The following is an 11,249-nucleotide window of genomic DNA, read 5'->3' as shown; positions in this document are numbered from 1 at the left end:
AATCTAATACATATATTAGGTATGAGATTTTTTTTCTATTTGATACGATTTTGAGACTATGCATAATTATATTAGTAATGTATGAGCTATTATTATAAGAAAACATGGGTAAAGATAGAACTATTCTTAATACACCAAATTAAAAAGTGGATAAGAAATAGTTTTAGCATAATTAATCATAACATTACTAATACATCATATTTAATAGGGATAAGAGTCTGAAAAATATCCCAACTTTAGTCGGATTTGCTGTTGCGATACTAAACTTTCATAAGGACCTATTACCTCCCTAGACTATTTAATATCGTATTTTTTACCCACTGAATTATTTAATAGTGTATTTTAAAGGTATATATGTGCCCACATGGACACATTATTATTTATAATTTTGCATTATTTTTTATGTCCATGTGGACAAATATATATGTTTAAAATACGATATTAAATAGTCTAGGGAGGTAATAGGTCCTCATGAAAGTTTAGTATCGCAACAGCTAATCCGACCAAAGTTAGGTTAGACCCTTATCCCTATTTAATACTATTCGTACACACTTTCACGGAGAATAGTTAAACTTGCGCTTGAATATGCGATATGAATCATGATTTCAATTCAACGTTTGGAATCAAAATCATGATTACAAATCAAGATCATAAACCGCATTGTCCAAACATTGTAAAATCATGACTTCATATCAGATGTCCACACACAAACTTAGTTATCAAAATCCTCCTATTCAATTTTTTTTTTTTTGAATTTTTTTCCATTTTATTTAAAAATTAGTATACGTGCCCGCGCATTGCGCGAAGATTATTAAAATTTATTTAATTGTTCAAATATATTACATCATTTTGATTTTATTAAAATATAATTATCATCATACTTTTCATGCAATGTACTTAATATCATAAAATTTTATATAACTAAAGGAACAAATCATATAAATGCATGCGCACGATCATCAAATAACATTTTTGATAAAACTAAATATGATAATTATATATTTCTTATACAAACGTTTCAAAAATATATTATGATTAAAAATAAATAAGAATGAAAGAATTAAGAGAATATGTTGGTACACTCTCTCAAATTAATATATGAAAAAAATTATTTATTATTTTCTTTTAATAGAGAGATTTTGCGTAAATTAAATAATTTAGTCATTTTAAAAAAAAATTCATAATGATTTTTAAATATTTATCTGAATAATAAATTCCTCATGTTAATGATCAATTTAAAAGTTGTGTACAAAAATACATGACATCTCTTTATTCATTTCATATTGATCAAGTTTCTACGCTTCTACTCCTCTAAGCGATATCTAAGTAAGCTAAACATTTTTTTTATATATAAAAAAAAGGAAGACTGACTCTTCAATTATAAAAAAAATTATTTTTGAGTTGAAAAATTGTATATCCACTATAAAAGTTAAATATGTGATAGTTATAACTAATAAGCATTACATTAAGTTATGGAATAGTTTAAAAATTAAGTACCTTAAAAACATGATTTATATTTTAGATTATATAGCCATATAATATGGGAATGTAGTTAATCATTTCCATAAAAATAGGCTCATTAAGAGTTGAGAGATGATATATTTAAAAAACAGTTATAAATCGTTAAAGACAATATTTCTTAAAAGGCTGAAAAAAATTTAATAACAGTTAAAATTATTTTTAATGTTAATTATAAATATAGTTATTTTAACATATTCATTGTTGCCTATATTTTTGTGGAAACAACTGAATGTATTTCAAATTCATTGTTGTCCATATTAGTAATTATTAGATTTAAAATTTTTATTTTATAAAACCTAAATTGTTAGATTTTTTAAATTAATTTTGTGAATTCAATATAAGTTTTGTTTTTAAAAGACTCCATTATGCATGGAACAATTATTTCAGCCACGTATTCATAATTAGTTAATACTTATTTGTAATTAGTTAATACATATTTTATTAATGATACAATGCAATCTAAAATACGAATGTGTCTTAATATTTTGGAAATCAATTATTTTTCTTAATTGTTCTCTCCAAAAGCTTTTGCCCTTTTTGAATGTGTCTGAGATTACGCATGTATATGTATATTGTGTTGGGGGCAGAGCTTGACCTTTTTCTTTTTCTTGTTTTTTTTTTTAAATTTTTTTAATTTGAGTTTGCAGTTTTTATTAAAAAAAAATTAATTTTTGTGGTGGTTACTGAGTAAGTTTACACATATTTTTAAATTTTAATTAAATTATTTCTTTTTTTAATTTTTTAATTTTATAATCTTAAATTGCAATTTCAAACTATTTCATTTTTAGTTATTTATAAACTAATTTTAAAAAGTATAATGAAATTTTTGGAAAACAGTTACGTTGATTGGTGAAGAATTATCCGTTTGTTTGAATATTTTATCACTAACCACTCCTTTTATTTAGGATAGAAGTGGGAAGTTAATGTGCAGTTAAAATTTTTTTTTTATTTTTTTTCATTATTATTAAATAAAAATGTGCACTTAGATGGTTCAAATTTTAAAAATACCTTTCCAAAAAAAAGGACCACAACGTTGAGCTTTTTTAGAAAATATTTTTTTTATTTTTATTTTTAATTTTCCTTTTAGTGTTTGAAATTTATATTTTTATTTTTAGAATTCAATTAATTTTAATAATTTATAAATTTTGTTTTTTTTTGGTAGTGCTGACAATAAACATTATAAATTTTTTAAGAGTCCAAAACGTGTTAAAAAATATATAACAATTATCTTTTTATTTATTAGTTTTATTTTCAATATTTGATGATTTATGTTTTTACTGGTTTATTTTTAAAAAAAATTATTTTTACATTTTTAGATTTTAATTTAATTCTTCTTTGTGGTAAGTTTTTTTCTGATTTTTATAATATACAGATAAATTATGGAGTATATCTATATATAGATTATTATTATTATTATTATTATTATTATCTATATTTGAGGAGATTGTGGAAAGATGGTTAAAATTAAAAATATACCTTTCCACAAAAAAAGGACCACAACTTTAGAGTGTTTTTTTTTAATAAATACATACACATAATTAATTTTAATTTTTTAAAAATCTGATTTAGTGTGGTGCTGACATGTGACAGTTTTTCTTCTCCTTTTATATGTGCAGTTAGATGGTTCAAATTTAAAATTTTAATTAAATTATTTCTTTTTTTATTTATATTTTATAATCTTAAATTGCAATTTCAAACTATTTAATTTTTAGTTATTTATAAACTAATTTTAATAAACTTTATTATAACATCTTTTAAAACAATTTTAGAAGTAGAGAGTTAACGTATGCGGTTAAAATTTGTTTAGTTTTTTCTTTTTAATATTTTTTACGTGTAATTTAGTAGAAGTAGATAATGTTAATAAACTTCATTATAACACCTTTTATATATGCTTTCACTATTTTTTTTTGTATAATTTTTTTTAAAATAACATTCTTTTTCCGTCTATTTTTTAAATACAGATTAAAAAAGATTGATTAAAATTTGTAAATTGTATTTTAATTTTAATTAATAGATTATATAAAATTAATTTTACGTAATTATTAAATTAGTGATCATAATCTGAAGTTGCATATATATATATGAATAAGTGAAAAAAAAGTATTCAAATTTAAAAAATAAAACAAAAAGTAATGGACTTATAAAACATATAATTAACTTTCAGATTATTTAAAATATAATATATTTAATTTCTAATATGTACATACTTATATGTATAGATTTTCCTGGAAAAAAATGCTCAATTTTAAAAGTTTTTGACTAATTCTTTACTTGTTGAAAGAGTGGAAAATTAACATTGAAATATGGAGATGATCTTCATGTAATTTTTCAATGTTACTGAGAGATTCATCGTCACTAACTCACTATCTAGGCCACTAATGTTATTTCATGAAACTATCTTCATTGATGTCTTTTGATTTTATGCTTTGATCAATAAACTTACTTTGTTGGTTGCTTCCATTTTTTTAAAAAATAAAGATAAAACTTACGTGAATTCATGATTGCTTTGAAAAACTTTCAAGTATATATGCAAAATCTTGTAAATATTCAACCTAAAGATAAATTATTTCACATCTAAATATTATCATACTCAATATTAAAAATAAAAAAATAATCCATAGTCACAACATAATTAAAAAAATAAAAATACATTCATTCATTTTTGAGAGTTTTCAATTTCTTTCATAATTTATTTATCATTTTTTAATCCTCTATATAGTACATAAAAAACAACATATTTCCTAACAAAATAGGAAGAAAAAACACAGAGGCCTCAAAAAAGTGAGATTTTCCCATAATTACCACAAAGTCTGTTCAGTACCATAGTTTCCAACGAACTCCTCTTTCTTGAGATATGAATTGCTCACTTAATTGTTCAACTTCTCTTGATTTTTCTCGATTTTTTTTTCTTGACTCGATTTATGATCATAAATTTGTGCCTTCTTTTAAGAAGGATAAAGAAATTTTTGGAAAACAATTACGTTGATTGGGGAAGAACTATCCGTTTGTTTGAATATTTTATCACTAACCACTCCTTTTATTTTAGGATAGAAGTGGAAAGTTAATGTGCAGTTAAAATATTTTTTTTTTCACTATTATTAAATAAAAAATGTGCAGTTAGATTGTTCAAATTTAAAAAATACCTTTCCAAAAAAAGCACCACAACGTTGAACTTTTTTTTAAAAAAAAATTAATTGTAATTTTTAATTTTCTTTTTAGTGTTTGAAATTTCTATTTTTATTTTTAGAATTCCAATTAATTTTAATAATTTACAAATTTTGTTTTTTTTGGTAGTGCTGACAATAAACATTTATAAATTTTTTAAGAGTCCGAAACGTGTTAAAAATATATAACAAATATTTTTATTTATAAGTTTTTATTTTCAATATTTGATGACTTATGTTTTTTACGGGTTTATTTAAAAAAATATTTTTATTTTTACATTTTTAGATTTTAATTTCATTTTTTTTGTGGTAAGTTTTTTTTCTGATTTTTATAATATACAGATAAATTATGGAGTATATCTATATATAGATTATTATTATTATTATTATTATTATTATTATTATTATTATTATCTACATTTTTGTTTTTCTTTAAATGAGGAGATTGTGGAAAGATGGTTAAAATTTAAAATATACATTTCCACAAAAAAAGGACCACATTGTTAGAGTTTTTTTAAAAATAAATACATACACATAACTAATTTTAATTTTAAAAAAATCGGATTTAGTGTGGTGCTGACATGTGGCACTTTTTCTTCTCCTTTTATATATAGATAGATAAACATTTGGTTATAAAAGTTTCAAATACCACTTGACTTTGTTTTCACTTTCACTTTTTCTTTTTATCTCTCTTCAATTTTCTTCTAAATATTTTTATATTTATAACATAACCTTAATAAAATCATATTTCATATTTTATTAAAACATATATAATCAAATTCTAAATATTTATTATCAAAAGTATAACCAAATATAACTCCAACTCTAACTTTAAATTTTTTAAATAAAGTGATTTTTTTTTAAAAAAAAATTCACTTCCATACTCCCTGTACAAGCTCAATTATGAATTGATGGATATGGGAGAAATTCCCACTAGGTTAGAGTGATTTTATCGGATTTGGTCCCCTCCAATATATGGTCTGTGCAGTTCCTCAAGTACAACTTTATAATTTTGACACCTGTCCTTTTAATGATCAACTATGTTAGATTTATTTAATTAACCAACAAAGTTAAACCATGGATAAGCACACAAAGCATCATTCAATTTCTGTGACCAATCCATCCCATTTGCATTCATTGTTTTACATAAAATTCTTTTGATCTCCCTATTGAAAACCTTAACTTGACCATTTCTTTGCGGATGATAGGGCGTGACAACTTTGTGTTTGACTCCATATTTACTCAATAATGTCTCAAACATCCGATTACAGAAATGGGAACCTCCATTAGTAATGATAGCTTGGGGAGTTTCGAATTTTGTGAAAATGCATTTCTTGAGGAATTAGATTACACTCCTCCCTTCATTCTAGGAAAGGACACCGTCTCTTCCCACTTAGAGACATAGTCAACAACCATCAAAATGTATTTGTTACCATACAAGCTCACAAACGGATCACCTATCAAATCAATGCCCCGCACGTCAAACAATTCCACCTGAAGTATGAGAGTAAGAGGCAATTCATAACATCGGGGCACACCCCCATGTCTTTGACATTGCATACAAGTTTTGACAAGGAAATTGACATCTCGTTACAACTATGACCAATAAAAATCACTTTGAAGAACTTTTTAAGCCTTTCACATCCCGCTATGGTGTCCACCCACGGGAGACACATGACTAGCCTAAAAAATGGAACTAGTCTCCACTTCTGGAACACATCTCCAGATCATATGATGTCACACCCGAGATTACCCCCTAGACGCGACACAATGCTTAGAGCCACGAGTGACCTCAAGCTAACCTCATGACATATCTTGGAAGTAACTAGGGCCATCAAGTTGCAAGCTAATATACCTATAAAATTTTGGGGACATTGTGTCCTGGCTGCAACATATTTGATAAACATGCTACCTAGTTCGGTTTTAAAGGGTAAAACACCTTTTAGCAAACTCTATGACAAAGAACCTTCATTTTCTCACCTAAAAGTACTAGGGTGTTTATGCTTTGCTAGAGTGCCAAAGCAGCATGATAAGCTTGGATCATGATATAGAATTTTTGTACATATGGAATATTCAGAGGTACAGAAATGCTATATTTTATATGATTACTGATAAAGTATTTTTTGTTAACAGGTATGTAATATTCAATGAAACAATGTTTCCATTTATCAAAGAAAAGACATCAGATCCCATGTTTAAAGATACTCATTCCACTTTAGATCATTCATCTCAATGGTCCAACATTCCTATTTACCAGTCTGAACAATGTACAAGTGTTGAAGGGAGGTCAAGGACAACAAATGATGAAACTAGAGAGGAATATCAACATAATGGTGAGCTAACGGTTAGGTTGAATGAAGAACCATTGCATGAGTTAAGGGCTGAGTTGAATGAAGAGCCATTGCAGGTATCTGTACAACCACTTACTGATAACAATCAACAAAATAGAAAATCTGCAAGAAGCAATAAACCACCTATTTGGATGAAAGATTTTGTATCTCTCAACATTCATAAGGGTTTAGGCTATAGTATTCAAAACTACATGAGTTATGATAAGATATCATACAAGTATAATGCCTACATAGCTGCATTTTCAAACAATGTAGAACCAAAGTCTTATGCAGAAGTTGCCGCAGATCCAAGATTGATAGAAGCTATGAGTCTGAAATTGAAGCATTGCAAAGCAATCATACTTGGGACATAGTGACTCTTCCTGAAGGAAAAACTCCAATAGGGTGCAAGTGGATATTCAAAGTAAAATATAAATCCACATGAGAGGTAGAAAGGTTTAAAGCCAGGCTGGTGGCTAAAGGCTACATCCAACAAGAAGGAATTGACTATCAGGAGACATTTTCTCTTGTAGTAAAGATGAAGACTGTTAGGTCTGTGTTGGCATTAGCTCATCAAAATCAGTGGCTTGTACATCAAATGGATGTATTTAATGCATTCTTGCAAGGGGACTTGCTTGATGAAATATATATGGAAATGCCACAGGGATTCACAAGCCAGGGGAGAAGCAAGTATGCAGACTTGTGAAGCCACTATATGGGCTGAAACAATCCCCTAGGCAGTGGAATACTAAATTGTCTGAGGCACTATTGCTGCTAAAGTTTAGACAAAGTGATTATGATCAGTCTATGTTCATCAAGAAAGATGAATCTGGAATAATGATTATTCTTGTATATGTGGATGACATGCTAGTTACAGGAGACCGTCTAAAAGTTGTGGAAGAAACAAAAGGAAAGTTAAAACAGGATTTCAAAATGAAAGACCTTGGAGAACTGAGGTACTTCTTAGGAATTGAGTTTGCCAGGTCTGACCAAGGTATACTTACACATCAGAGGAAGTACACATTGGAACTTATATCAGAGACAGAGACATGACTCAACAGTTCCAAACCAGCTTCAACCCCATTGGACGCAAATGTCAATTTAACAACCAAGCAGTTTGATGATTACATCAGATCACAAAGCTCAGAAAATTCCAACACAAATGATCCACTAGTAGATCAAGGAGCATACCAAAGACTGATAGGGAAATTGTTGTATCTAACTGTGACAAGACCTGATATAGAATTTGGGGTCAATCTTCAACAACCAAAAAAGTCCAACATAGATGCTGCTCTAAGGATTATGAGGTATGCGAAGAACCAACCTGGTCTAGGAATTCTAATGTCCAGCAACAAGAACACTCTACTAACAACTTTATTGTGATTAAGACTGGGCTTCATGTCCACATACTAGTAGGTCAGTAATAGGCTACATAGTCAAGTTTGGTGAATCCTTGATAGCTTGGAAGTCTAAGAAACAAACTACAATATCAAGGAGCTTTGCAGAAGCAGAATACATGAGTATGGCTGCCACAGTGTCAAAGTTAATATGGCTTATAGGTCTGCTAAAAGATTTGGGAGTGAACTTGAAACTACCTGTAGATATCTGCTTAGACAATAAGGTTGCTATACAAATTGCAGCTAATTCAGTCTATCACGAAAGAACAAAACACATTGAAATAGATTGTCATTTTACAAGGGAAAAAATAGACAAAGGATTGGTGACAACAAGGTACATATCAACAAGAGATCAACCAATTGATTTGCTTACCAAAGGCCTCAATACTGTGCAACATTTATATCTTAATTCCAAGCTAGGGACTTGTAACATTTTCTCACTACCTAGTTTGAGGGGGAGTGTTGAAGGATAAAATAGTAACATCACTAAGCTAGTTAGTTAGTCATCTTAGTGGTTAAGTTAGTTACAACTTCTAATCAAGAAGTTAGTTACACTAAGATTCCCTATTAGCTTTCATTATATATACTTCTGTACCCAAATCAGAAACAATACACTTGAATGATAATCAATGAGAATTCTCTCTTTCTAATTCTTCTTCTTCTTCTCTTCATTTCACTAACAAGTACAAAGTTACTTTTGCAACAAGGGATATATTAACTATAAATAGTAAAGTATAGGGTTATATCCAATCCTTTTTCCTTTTATTTTTAGTGTGAAAATATGAGAGAATGGAAAAAAGAACAAAATAATTTAAGATTGTTCTTTTGAGGCTACATTGTAAGTTATTTTTTTGTATCTACCAAAAAAGGAGGGTAATATATGATAAATTTATAAGAAGATGGGTGTAGGAATAAATTTGATCATTACGATAATAAAATTGAATTATTCATAGAATTAAAAAAGGTAAAAAAAATCATAGTTGAGAAAGATCAAATGTACCTCTTAACTTTGCGAAAGGATCAAATATACCTATATAGATTTTATTTTTTTAATAATATATCAAAAACATATAATAAATTTAATTATTTTTTTTCACTCCCATTAGACAAATATGGTATATTTGAGCTATTTATGTAATAATAGGACAATATATGAGCCACTTTTGTAACAAATGATATATCAACTCTAAATTCCGAATTTGAGTGATATATCATGCCATTTTTCCTTAATTCTTTTGGGGTCAAGTTTCGTCTATCCTCTTTTAATCGAGTTAGGTAGATATTAGATTAAATATTAAAAAATGGTTTAAAAAATTGTGATTTTACTATTAGAAAAATAATTATGTGATTTTGATGGAAAAAATTATTCTTGTATGTCCATTTAAGGAATTTAACTTATGATGCAATTTAAATAGAAAATATATAAATGACAAACCATATGTACTAGTATCAAACCAAATCTTCCATTTAAGGAATTTAACTTATGATGCAATTTAAATAGAAAATATATAAATGACAAACCATATGTACTAGTACCAAACCAAATCTTTTGTGAGAGAAAAACAAAACACATTCCAATTCCTATCTTGTCTTCACTCTTCACACTTAGGGTCTGTTTGAAAAGTCATATCATAATAGAAATTGATGTAATTACTAGGATAGTAAATATTAGTACAGTAATTACATAATCTAGTAATTACATCGATTTGTTTATTTGCCACACTGTAATTACAATATAATTACACATTTATTATTTGGATGTATAAATGCAATCATAAGGTTATATTAAATTTGAAAATAAAAGTAAATTATTTAAAATTTATATTAGAAAAATAAGAAACTTGATAAATGATATTATATTAAATATTTAAGATATATATTGTCTTTTGAAAATATATTAATTAATAAACATATGTTTTAACTAATATTATGAGAAAATAATTGATTTATATTTTTCATATTAGCATAGTTCAATTGAATTAATCATAAAAACTAAAAGCACAAAATTTATAAGAACATCTTGAAATGCATGTTTGTAAAGAAGATTAATATTATAAATAAAATGTCATAAATTATTAAAATGTTTGACAAAAAGATAATCTATCAAGTCTTATTGAAAAACAAATAACTTGCAATGTGAAGTTTCAAATCAGTGCTACTAAAACAAATGAAACTAAAAATATAACATAGGTTCTAAACTCAAAACAAAAATTTAATATATAGTTTTATGTTAAATTTCAACATAACATTCGTAAATATGATTGAAAAGAATCGGAAAACATAAGTTTATAATCTTACTCAACAATGAATTCTACTTTAATTTAAAAATACTAGCAAAATTATGTTAATGAAATAAATAAACATGGTATAAAAATAGATAATACGAAAAATTGCATAGAATCACATGAAGTAAAGGCTGAGTGAGAAAGAATAAAATAAAATAATATACAATAATAAAAGAAACTTTTAGAAAATTTTAGAATAATGAAAAATAAAAAAGAATTTATAATAATAGAAATAGAAAAAATAAATTAAATGAAAAAATTAAAATTAAAAAAATAATTAAAAAATAATCAATTTGTAATTACACCATGTAATTATCAATAATTCACAACCCCTTCCTAGGAATTGGAGAGTGTAAGTACCTCTGACAATTACACCAAATTACCTACAGACCAAGTAATTACATGACCAACCAAACAGGCCAAACAATGTAATTACACCCAATTACACCTAATCCAATTATCAAGGTGTCTTTCCAAACAGACCCTTAGTATTCTTTAGAGTTTTACCCTATTTTTTTTTTTATATCAGATTCTATGTATATTTCACATGTA

At 26.5% G+C, this 11,249-nt stretch overlaps 1 protein-coding gene across 2 annotated transcripts in view; it reads right to left on the bottom strand.

Moving 5' to 3' along the window:
• The window catches only part of LOC125870339 (photosystem II reaction center W protein, chloroplastic-like), an 841,908-nt gene that overhangs the window by 98,366 nt on the left and 732,293 nt on the right, over window positions 1-11,249 (bottom strand). The gene's annotated exons all lie outside the window — the stretch shown is intronic.

Source organism: Solanum stenotomum, chromosome 7, assembly GCF_019186545.1.
Source record: "Solanum stenotomum isolate F172 chromosome 7, ASM1918654v1, whole genome shotgun sequence".
Classification (NCBI taxonomy): Eukaryota; Viridiplantae; Streptophyta; class Magnoliopsida; order Solanales; family Solanaceae; genus Solanum; species Solanum stenotomum.
The sequence above is the reverse complement of the archived record's forward strand: the minus strand, read 5'-3'. Positions and strand labels throughout refer to the sequence as shown.